This window comes from Lissotriton vulgaris, chromosome 1_1 (genome assembly GCF_964263255.1).
Source record: "Lissotriton vulgaris chromosome 1_1, aLisVul1.2, whole genome shotgun sequence".
NCBI lineage: Eukaryota > Metazoa > Chordata > Amphibia > Caudata > Salamandridae > Lissotriton > Lissotriton vulgaris.
Window position 1 is genome coordinate 1,124,447,195 of NC_141685.1, and position 12,161 is coordinate 1,124,459,355.

At 45.7% G+C, this 12,161-nt stretch overlaps 1 pseudogene; it reads right to left on the reverse strand.

The window, feature by feature from the left end:
* Window positions 1-11,467: 11,467 nt before the first annotated feature.
* Window positions 11,468-11,680, reverse strand: LOC147748743 (large ribosomal subunit protein eL38 pseudogene; annotated as a pseudogene).
* Between the last annotated feature and the right edge of the window lie 481 nt (window positions 11,681-12,161).

Genomic DNA, 12,161 nt, shown 5'->3' on the forward strand with positions numbered 1-12,161 from the left:
TGTCTTCCTTCACTCTGTCTGCTAAATTCTAAATCAGGCCCACTGTACAGAGGAGCACAGGGGGCTAGAAACAATGGTTCGGGATGCTGCCCTAAGGGATTGCCAGTGCTGTATCTCTAACTCACTGCACTCACCCTGCATACAGAACCTGGGAGTAACATTTGATTGTAACCTCTCCTTGGAGGCGCATGTGGGGAAGGTGGTGAACTGCTGCCTGGCGATTATTCGCTCTCTGAGGAAGGTTTTTCCTCTCTTACCCCATCAAGCCCGCGCCCTGATAGCACGAAGCACGATCCTTAGTCGGGTGGACTATTGTAATGCTCTGCTCCTTGAGTCCCCTCAATGTCTGCTAGACAGGTTACAGCGGGTACAATTTGCCGCTGCTAAATTGGTATTAGGCTGGTCAAGGAGGTCCTCTGCCTCTGGAGCACTGACGGAGCTGCCCTGGCTCCCCCTGACAGAGAATTACATTTAAATCGCTGTGTCTAGTATTTAAAGCCCTGCATGGAAGAGGACCTATCTCTTTCCAGCAAAAGTTTGAGTGGTACGTTCCGGGCAGATTGCTCCGCTCCTCGAGAGGAATGTTAATAAAAGTACCACGCTTCAATAAAGTTAGAGCAGGGGGCAGATCATTTGGGGTGGCTGCGGCCAGGCTGTGGAACGCTTTACCTCTTGAACTGCAGCAACACAAGGATCTCCTCGCGTTCAGAAAGAAAGAACCTTAAAACTTGGCTTTTCCTTAAGAACTAGGCCTGTGAATTAGCGAAACGAGCAGAGGAAAGCCGCCACTTACCTGATAGACGCCGCCACCGCCAGGAGTCACACAGGGGCTGCCATCCACTCGAGTGCTCGCCGCCACCGCCAGGAGTCATTCTAACGCTGAGAAACCGCGCCGCCGCTCCGGGACTACAATTCCCGGCTGCCTACGCGGTGGCGCGCTCTGTGACACTGCGCCAGCGCCAGGAGGCGCACAAAAGCAGCGCTGCGCCCGGCGGAGTGGGGGAAACGAGCAGAGGAAAGCCGCCACTTACCTGATAGACGCCGCCACTGCCAGGAGTCACACAGGGGCTGCCATCCACTCGAGTGCACGCCGCCACCGCCAGGAGTCATTCTAACGCTGAGAAACCGCGCCGCCGCTCCGGGACTACAATTCCCAGCTGCCTACGCGGCGGCGCGCTCTGTGACACCGCGCCAGCGCCAGGAGGCGCACAAAAGCAGCGCTGCGCCCGGCGGAGTGGGGGAAACGAGCAGAGGAAAGCCGCCACTTACCTGATAGACGCCGCGACCGCCAGGAGTCACACAGGGGCTGCCATCCACTCGAGTGCACGCCGCCACCGCCAGGAGTCATTCTAATGCTGAGAGACTGCGCCGCCGCTCCGGGACTCCAATTCCCGGCTGCCTACGCGGCGGCGCGCTCTGTGACACCGCGCCAGCGCGCTCTGTGACACCGCGCCAGCGCCAGGAGGCGCACAAAAGCAGCGCTGCGCCCCGCTTCGCGGGACGCCCGGGGCTAAGCCCGGGCAAAGGGCGGGCCCTCTACGGCCCTCATCGGCAGGAAGAGACAGGGACAGGGCCCAAAACTCTGCCCAAATAATTTCCTGTAAGTTTTTTGTACTTATATTGAAGCTGCAATTGCTGAAAAGCCATCCTGTTTTCTGGTATCGTATGACTATATTTTGCCGTTATTCTCTACGTTGACTTTCACCATGTCCAAAGCAAAATCGATTATAGCGGTTAACACCATTGATAATTACATGGTCCAGAAGGTTGCAAAAATTAACAATGACAGGAGATCCTCACTGGGGTTGAGCCTTTCACCTGAACTGCCACTTGATAATACGCCTCTACCCACACCTGCCTTTGACATTAGCAATGAGGTATTTCAGACACCTGAGAATAATCCATTAACCCAGCTACTAGTAGCTATTGCAGACTCAGCCTCTGAGAGCATACCCGACGAAGAAATAATACTGCTAGAAGAGGAGCCCCCAGCACCGGTACCAGCTCCAAGAGCTGTTAAGAGGGGGGGAGAAGAGTCTATCCAAACGGGGCGGGCTTCGCTCAAGTAAAAAACGCCCTGATGCATCCCCATTGGAAAACATTGGTGAAGAAATAAGGGGAATCTCTGGAGGGAAGTTACTCTTGGACGAAGAACAATTTAAGAAACTGCTAAACGCCCTAGATAGTAAAATTAAAATTATTACTAAACCTCTCCTAAGTAAAATAGATCACCTCACGGAAGAGGTGAATAGACTGGGGGGCCTTCTGCAAAAATCACTAGAAGAAGCAGCAAATATTCCCAAGCAGAAAACACTTAGAGTCGAATCAAAAAATACACAAACTGACTCCAGGTTAGAATTATTGGAAAATATTCCCCTTATCCCCATGTTGACTACTGACACAGGGGGGAGGGGGGGGGGGGTTCTAGGGGATTAGATATTCACAGTGGTGAATCTGAAGGGCTAAACCAAAGGGACAGAATGACAGATTCCAATATAGAGAAGGGGCCCGTAGAACTAATTGTGGAGGCATCTCCCCTGATATTGGTCTTGGCAAATGTTCCCCTCTTAGAATCAGGGCAAGTTGAGAATACTCCTTCCCTGATAAATAAATCACTCCACTGGTTATCAAGGAACATGGCCTTCACCCCGGGAGGTATGGACCAGCTGGCACATGAAGTTGTGAAAGCTAGAAGAGTAGAATGGATCGGGGGTGGTACCAAAAAATTTAAAGGGGATTGCGTGGTGTTACACCTCACTGATCCCGAAGTGCTGCCAAACATCCTAGCAAACATATATCCCCCCCAGCTCAGATCCACAGAAATAGTCCCGTTAACGCTAGATTTTTTCTATGCAAAAAAAGGGAATACCCTAAATCCCACAGTGCTTAAAACAAAATGGAATCCTGTACTAAAAAAAGATAGACCCCTCAGTATGAGAAGCAATTGGGGCATACCGATGGAGAATAGATTCTCTGCCCTTTCTGGCCTCAACGAGTGTGATTGACTGAAAGGGCGGATGACTATAGTAAAGGATAACACAACAGGGATTCAAGAGAGGGGTATAGGGGTCGCTATGAAGCTTACTGCAACAAACCTTAGCAATGATAGGACACTTAGTTCTAGTGGGGAATCTTCTTGTATTGTGGGGCAATTGACACCGACTCCATGCACTATTGAATGTAGCGGGGAAACTAGCCCCCCACCTATTTTGATCCACTCCCCGCATGTAACACCATTACTAGGGAGGGTCAGCCAGCCGAAGACAGGTCTTAAATTTCTTTCCTGGAATCTGGCGGGAATCCACCACAAATTAGAGTCTCCTGAATGGGGTGAATTTGTTGACAGCCATGACGTAATTATGTTCCAGGAAACCTGGCAAGTGACCCCTGTTTATCGGCTGGGCTTTCTAAATTTTTTTGCCCCCCGAAAAAGAATCCAAAAGGGCGGCCCTCAGGGGGTCTAATCACATGGGTACGCCAATCTTTAAAATGTACTATTAAAGCGAGGCCCGTTAACAACTGTGATTTACTCCCAATTGTGATAACATGGGCCGATGGCCATGTGATGGCCCTCTACAACATCTATGCCAGGGGAACTCAAGGGGGTAAAGCCTCTGAGGTGGTAGTAGCATTAGATAATGACTTAGAGAATCTCCCAACACACACCACCATCCTAGTGGGGGGAGATATGAATACTACATTCGAACCACTAGGTCACGAGGATAATGAAATGTCCCTAGCTGAAGATACTAAATGGGGAGTCTCTCAATTGGATTTACCTGTGGTAAAGAAATGGACTGAGGTGGCAATACAGGTGAAGAGTTTGTGCTTGGCTAGGGGGTTGAGGGCAGTAAATGGTCGCACTCCCTCAGACCTCCAGGGTGTGCATACCTTTGACAATACAAGATCAAGTAGTCGGATAGACTACATCCTTGTAGATGTTAGAGATTGGCACAAGATAACAGATATGAAAGTGACATCTAGATTAGAGAGCGACCACAACCCATTGTGCTTGCTCTTTAACCTGGACCAAGGAGAAAGTTCACCTAACCAGGAAATGGGCCTTATGCCGCTAGATGTCATTCCAACTAACAATCTCCGTCACATTAAATGGGCATCATTGATGGATAAGCCTGGGGATATGCAGGACTTACTGGAGGTTGTCAGTAAAGAGGTCAGCAGATTGCAGGCTCATTGTAACGAATCAAATGTTAACAAATTAATTGAAGAGTCACATCCTAAGTTTTTTGCGATTTTACAGGGGTTTTTCTTAAAAAAAGTTCAGCAGGGGAAGGGTGCTGGCCCCCAGAGAAAGTGAGGGTGGTATGATCATTCTTGTAGAAAAGCACGGCAGAACCTCAGCCTAGCGTTGAGGTCTAAAGAAGGAGTGTTAAAGGCCAGGGATGATTATAGAAAAGCTCAAGCTAAGGCAAAAAGGTTGTGGGACGAAAACCAATGGTTATATCTTAAAAAAGCCTGTGCAGCTAAACAGCAGAAAGAGTTTTGGGCTATTTTAAAATGGGGTAGGGGGGGAATTGCTGAGTGTCCAAAAAATCATGTAGCAAAGGAAGCATGGGTGGATTTTTTTAAACCACAATATGCGGACAATTTGACCTCGCTATCCCATTCGTTTCCCAGAATGGTATTTTTTAGCCATGGAATATTCTCATTGAAAGATGTAAATGTAGCATTGGACGGGGTGACTAGAGGTAGGGCGCCAGGAATTGATGGAATACCGGCAGATGTATTTTTATCTGACCGGGTTAGCTGGTGCCAATATTTTGTATGGCTTGCGAATTCTATCGCACAAGGAGCAATGATACCAGCATCATGGAAGGGTGCGGAGATTATCCCAGTTTTTAAAAAAGGGGATAAGGCTTTACCAAGTAATTATAGGCCCATCAGCCTTATCGATTCAGCTCAAAAACTGATGGGTAGAATGATACAAAACAAAATACAAGCCTGGATAGATGATAAGGATATCCTTTCCCCGTACCAAGCTGGCTTCCGACCCCTAACTAGCCCCGTCGACCAGGTATTCCATTTTTTAACTCTTTACTGGAAAAACGTGACCTTGACAAATGGCCCATTATATGCTGTTTTTGTTGACTTGAAGTCAGCATTTGACTTAGTACCCCGACAAAAACTATGGATTGTTTTAAGTGAACTTGGAATCAACCCAGAGTTATTGACCTTGCTCGTGCGCATGCACGAAAACAACTACGCTAGGATTAGGTGGGGTGCACAGGGGGACGTCACAGACTCTTTCCCCATGGAGCGTGGGGTAAGACAGGGATGCGTCCTGGCCCCCGCCATATTTTCTCTTTACATTAACGGCGTAGTAGACTTTTTAAAGAAATCCCCAACAGATGCCCCAATGCTAGATGGGGAGCGGGTTCCAGTATTAATGTTTGCTGATGACACTCTACTGGTCTCGCGGACCCCAAGTGGATTACAAAAGACAATTGATGCATTTGGAGATTTCTGTCGGATTCGGGCATTGGAGTTAAATACTACAAAGACCAAGTTTATGAATTTGAATCCTGCTAAGCAATTTAAGGGAAAAAGACATTTTAATGGGTCCTCTTTGGAAGAAGTGAACGCTTTCACCTACCTTGGTATTTCATTGCAGGGTAGTATGAATTGGAAATCTCATATGGACTCTGTGGTCTTAAAGTTCCATCAGTTGGCCGGGGCCATAGCACAGAAATATAAATCCTCATTAACAAAACCTATTCAGCCTATAATGGAGATTTATAGTATGAAGGTGCTGGGCGCCTGTCTTTATGGATCAGAGCTATGGGGCTTTACCAATCTGAGCGTCTTGGCTACTGCAAAAAATAAATTTCTTCGCCGGTTGGTTGGTGTCCCGCAGAGTACTCCATTGATTCCGCTCCTATACGACCTTGGGAGGAAAAAGATCGAGGACATGGCGCGATTGCGCCCACTTTTATATTGGAGGCGCATAAAGACCACTCCTGAACTGGGTCATTATGCATCTGCTCTTAAGGACATTATCAGCTCTGATCGGTTCCATAAAATAACCTGGCTAAAACAAATCAGGAACTTGCTTCAAAAATTGCACTTAGACCACCTATGGACTACCACTGATCCCTCCGCCTTTCCATCAAAGGCGTCACTGAAAAAAATGTACTGGGACATGGTACATGATTCTGTTTTAATTTCCAATCAACCGTCTATGTTGGCATCCCAGTACTTGGAGTCTAAAATAATCCCTAAATGTGAACAGTACTGGGATTTGATCACAAAACCCCTGGATAGAAAGTTGTATTTCCAGTTCAGAGTTGGCTCCCTACCTTTAAATGCTTTTACTTTTAAATGGTCTCCAGGCAATGTAAATACATGTTGTTACTGCAAGGTACACGTTGAGGACATCCCACATTTTTTGTTCGCTTGCCCACTATATGCTGCCCCAAGAAGTAGATGGCTAAAACCGGTTTGCAGGAATTTGGGTATAAGGAAATATCTAGAAGCACTAAGAATATTAAGATCAAATTGTGCTCCCAGTCTTGCAATCGCCTTAGCCAAATACTTGGGATGGGCCTGGATAATTTGCACGCGCACTTTAACTGCAATTAATTATACATGATGGAAAAATATCTAATTTTAAGATCAATCCCACTTATCATGAACTAGGTACTGTGACTCTGATTTTTTATGTATGAATTTTTTTTAAGCTGAAAGAATTCGCCAGCATTTATTGTATTTGATTGAATTTAATGTGTATTTTATGTTGATCTTAAACTTAGCGTAGTATTTATTTCTGTTTAGAATAGGGAAAAAATGCTTTTATGACAATGCTGTCGAATAAAGTATTGAAACTTGAAACTTGAATTAGCCCCCTTCCTGTGTTGATATGGTCTCTGAGTTACTAGCGCCAAGATGCCTGTCAGGTGGTAGCGCGCTTTAGAAAGTGTGTAAATAAATAAATAAATAAATCAGAGCTCTGGCTGCATCAGTGCCAGTTGCGGCCACCACTGCACTGTTAACCCAAAGCGCACACTCAGCCCAGATCCTTTGAGCATCAGAAATTTGAATGCATTACGGTCGGGTGCACAGCTAACTTAGGGCACCTACCCGGTAGGGGATCTGTGACATCAGAAACCTGCACGAGAACCAGCCGATCTGCCCTCAATAGTGGCCCTGCTAGCCACCAGCACACACTCAGCACTGGGCATAATTGCATCATAGGAAAGTTGGGACTTTGGGGAGTGCTGCTAACTCGTTGCACATATATAGCGCATAGACTCTGATTCCATCAGGGCAGGTGTAAACTTCAGAATTCCCTAAGAATCTGCACCCCCCAGCACATAATATGTGAGTATCATCAATCTGACTACTTCTGAACCTGTTGAGCTCCAGGGTGGCCCCAAACTGTTTGCACGTGACCTGTACCAAAACCTCACAGCATTAGGATTAGCTGAGGCCTGGAGTGTCCGGCTAACTTACTGCTAATGGCACGCTGGGTCTCTGAGCATGAGTGATCGACTGCATCACGACCGGCTCCAGCAAAGAGAAAGGCTGGTAATCGCACTCTGGGTGGGCCTCCTCGAGGCATAGTGGAGTGAAAACTCCACACAGTACCATTGGCTCTGCCAAGGATCCATAAAGCAATAAGAATTCTACATAATGCTATTGACTCTGCCAAAGATCCTCAAAGCAATACCAACTCCACATAGTACCATTGACTCTTTCAAAGATCCCCAAAGCAATACCAACTCTACATGCCATTGACTCTGCCAAGGATCCTCAAAGCAATACCAACTCTACATGCCATTGACTCTGCCAAGGATCCTCAAAGCAATACCAACTCTACATGCCATTGACTCTGCCAAGGATCCTCAAAGCAATATGAACTCTACATGCCATTGACTCTGCCAAGGTTCCTCAAAGCAATACCAACTCTACATGCCATTGACTCTGCCAAGGTTCCTCAAAGCAATACCAACTCTACATGCCATTGACTCTGCCAAGGATCCTCAAAGCAATACCAACTCTACATGCCATTGACTCTGCCAAGGATCCTCAAAGCAATATGAACTCTACATGCCATTGACTCTGCCAAGGATCCTCAAAGCAATACCAACTCTACATGCCATTGACTCTGCCAAGGATCCTCAAAGCAATACCAACTCTACATGCCATTGACTCTGCCAAGGATCCTCAAAGCAATATGAACTCTACATGCCATTGACTCTGCCAAGGTTCCTCAAAGCAATACCAACTCTACATGCCATTGACTCTGCCAAGGATCCTCAAAGCAATACCAACTCTACATGCCATTGACTCTGCCAAGGATCCTCAAAGCAATATGAACTCTACATGCCATTGACTCTGCCAAGGTTCCTCAAAGCAATACCAACTCTACATGCCATTGACTCTGCCAAGGATCCTCAAAGCAATATGAACTCTACATGCCATTGACTCTGCCAAGGATCCTCAAAGCAATACCAACTCTACATGCCATTGACTCTGCCAAGGATCCTCAAAGCAATACCAACTCTACATGCCATTGACTCTGCCAAGGTTCCTCAAAGCAATACACACTCCACATAGTACTATTGACTCTGCCAAGGATCCTCAAAGCAATGCAAACTCCACATAGTACCATTGACTCTGCCAAGGACCCTCAGAGCAAAACAAACTCCACAAAGTACCATTGACTCTGCCAAGGACCCTCAAAGCAATACAAACTCCACATAGTACCATTGACTCTGACAAGGATCCCCAAAGCAATACCAACTCCACATAATGCTATTGACTCTGCCAAGGAGACTCAAAGCAATACGAACTCCACCTAGTACCATTGACTCTGCCAAGGATCCTCAAAGCAATACCAAATCCACATAGTACCATTGACTCTGACAAGGATCCCCAAAGCAATACCAACTCTACATAATGCTATTGACTCTGCCAAGGACCCTCAAAGTAATACAAACTCCACATAGTACCATTGACTCTGCCAAGGAGACTCAAAGCAATACAAACTCCACATAGTACCATTAACTCTGCCAATGATCCTCAAAGCAATACCAACTCCACATAGTACCATTGACTCTGCCAAGGATCCTGAAAGCAATACCAACTCCACATAGTACCATTAACTCTGCCAAGGATCCTCAAAGCAATACCAACTCCACATAGTACCATTGACTCTGCCGAGGATCCTCAAGGCCATAACAACTCTCCATAATGCTATTGACTCTGCCAAGGAGACTCAAAGCAATACGAACTCCACCTAGTACCATTGACTCTGCCAAGGATCCTCAAAGCAATACCAACTCCACATAGTACCATTAACTCTGCCAAGGATCCTCAAAGCAATACCAACTCCACATAGTATCATTAACTCTGCCAAGGATACTCTAAGCAATTCCAACTCCACATAGTACCATTGGCTCTGCCAAGGATCCTCAAATCAATACCAACTCTACATAATGCTATTGACTCTGCCAAGGATCCTCAAAGCAAAGCTAACTCCACATAGTACCATTGGCTCTGCCAATGATCCTCAAAGCAATACCAACTCTACATAATGCTAATGACTCTGCAAAGGAGACTCAAAGCAATACGAACTCCACCTAGTACCATAGACTCTGCCAATGATACTCAAAGCAATACAAACTCCACATAGTACCATTGACTCTGCCAAGGACCCTCAAAGCAATACAAACTCCACATAGTACCACTGACTCTGCCAAGGATCCTCAAAGCAATACCAACTCCACATAGTACCATTAACTCTGCCAAGGATCCTCAAAGCAATACAAACTCCACATAGTACCATTGACTCTGCCAAGGACTCTCAAGGCAATACCAACTCTACATGCCATGGACTCTGCCAAGGATCCTCAAAGCAATACCAACTCTACATATTACTATTGACTCTGCCAAGGATCCTCAAAGCAATACCAACTCCACATAGTATCATTAACTCTGCCAAGGACTCTCAAGGCAATACCAACTCTACATGCCATGGACTCTGCCAAGGATCCTGAAAGCAATACCAACTCCACATAGTACCATTAACTCTGCCAAGGATCCTCAAAGCAATACCAACTCCACATAGTATCATTAACTCTGCCAAGGATACTCTAAGCAATTCCAACTCCACATAGTACCATTGGCTCTGCCAAGGATCCTCAAATCAATACCAACTCTACATAATGCTATTGACTCTGCCAAGGATCCTCAAAGCAAAGCTAACTCCACATAGTACCATTGGCTCTGCCAATGATCCTCAAAGCAATACCAACTCTACATAATGCTAATGACTCTGCAAAGGAGACTCAAAGCAATACGAACTCCACCTAGTACCATAGACTCTGCCAATGATACTCAAAGCAATACAAACTCCACATAGTACCATTGACTCTGCCAAGGACCCTCAAAGCAATACAAACTCCACATAGTACCATTGACTCTTCCAAGGACCCTCAAAGCAATACAAACTCCACATAGTACCATTGACTCTGCCAAGGACCCTCAAAGCAATACAAACTCCACATAGTACCATTGACTCTGCCAAGGACTCTCAAGGCAATACCAACTCTACATGCCATGGACTCTGCCAAGGATCCTCAAAGCAATACCAACTCTACATATTACTATTGACTCTGCCGAGCCTTCTCAAGATAAAGTGGAGTCAAAATTCCACACAGTACAATTGGCCCTGCCAAGTCTCCGCATAGCAAGGTGGAGTGAAAAGTCCACATGGTATCGTTGCCTCTACAGTTGAATGGGGTGAGCTCATTCTGTGGGACTGCCAGAGGAGGCTGGGATGCAGCTGGAATTAGTAGCATAATACAATAACGCTAAAAGATCATTAATTTAAAGGCGAAGGTCCAACCACCATATTTTTGGCCATTGAATGGCCGACAAAGCAAAGTCCAGGAATAATCCAGGAACTAGTTGGGCAAACTAGAAGTAACAACCTTCTGCACTCAACTTTAACACCTTGACTGCTACAGCAATTCCAGCACGGTGCTGAACTCTACAGATTTCCATTGTTCATGACGAGCTCAGCTCGTCATAAGCACACGACCAGTGTACTTCATGACGAGCTGAGCTCGTCATGAGCAGGGAAGGGGTTAAGTGGGAGCAAGTGCAAAACCAGGCACACAAATAATTTGCGCCTATTTTTCATGATAACTCATGGAGGTACATGAAATGTGTCCGATAATAGCAAAAAGGGAGAAAGGGACTACAAGGTATTTCATTCCTGTATTAAAAGTTGGAAAATAGTGTCAGAAGTTACATTGGGAAAAACAAGCATTGGCAATGCCAATAGGTCTGGCTTTAAAGTAAATGTTGTATGGTAATGGGAAGCATTACAAGTATATATCATGGGAATTAATGCATATTTGTGTGGCAGCAAATAACTGTTTTTTTTGTTTTGAGAATTTTGTGGTTTATTTTAACAACTGGATTTCTTCACACGTCCGGATTACTTCAACTCCTTCACTGCCAATCCGGGAGGCAGGGACTGCTTCAGCCTCTCTGCCTTTTTCTTGTCTGTGATGACCAGTGTGTACAAGTACTTGCAGCAGCACACCTTGAACATCACATTGTCCTTGTTCTTCTTGATTTACACAGATTTAGCATCTTTTCTCCTGGCTGTCAGCAGGAAGTCTTTGATCTCTTCGATTTTGCGAGGCATGGCTGGAGGTTAGTGCTGACTGGGACCATATCTGCCAGCGACCCAGAGAGGAAAAATAAAGAACTGTAGCATAATGTTGATGTAGACTAAAGGGTCAGGTGACAGTTGCACGATCAAGCCAGACATTAAAATCCATGTAGGTTAATGATTACCCTCTTCCCATCTGTACTTCTGCCAGAGAAAACATCATACATTATCTAGTTATCCAAGACACTTTAATAGTTTTACAATGTCATGTGTGTGCACCTAAAAATTCAAGCTCAGGTAGCTGGATAAATAAACAAAATGATCACAGCTGTGTGGAGGGCAAGCACTTTTTTAAGGAAGCCCAAAATGTCTGCCCAATCAAAAGATGTACTCCTGGCTCCCAACACATAGGCGGAGCCAAAGCCCCTTTCTAGTGATGCTCACATAATTGTCTGTCAACAGCTGCACTTTCAAGCTAGACCATAATAAAATGACTTGATCATTCATTCAGGTA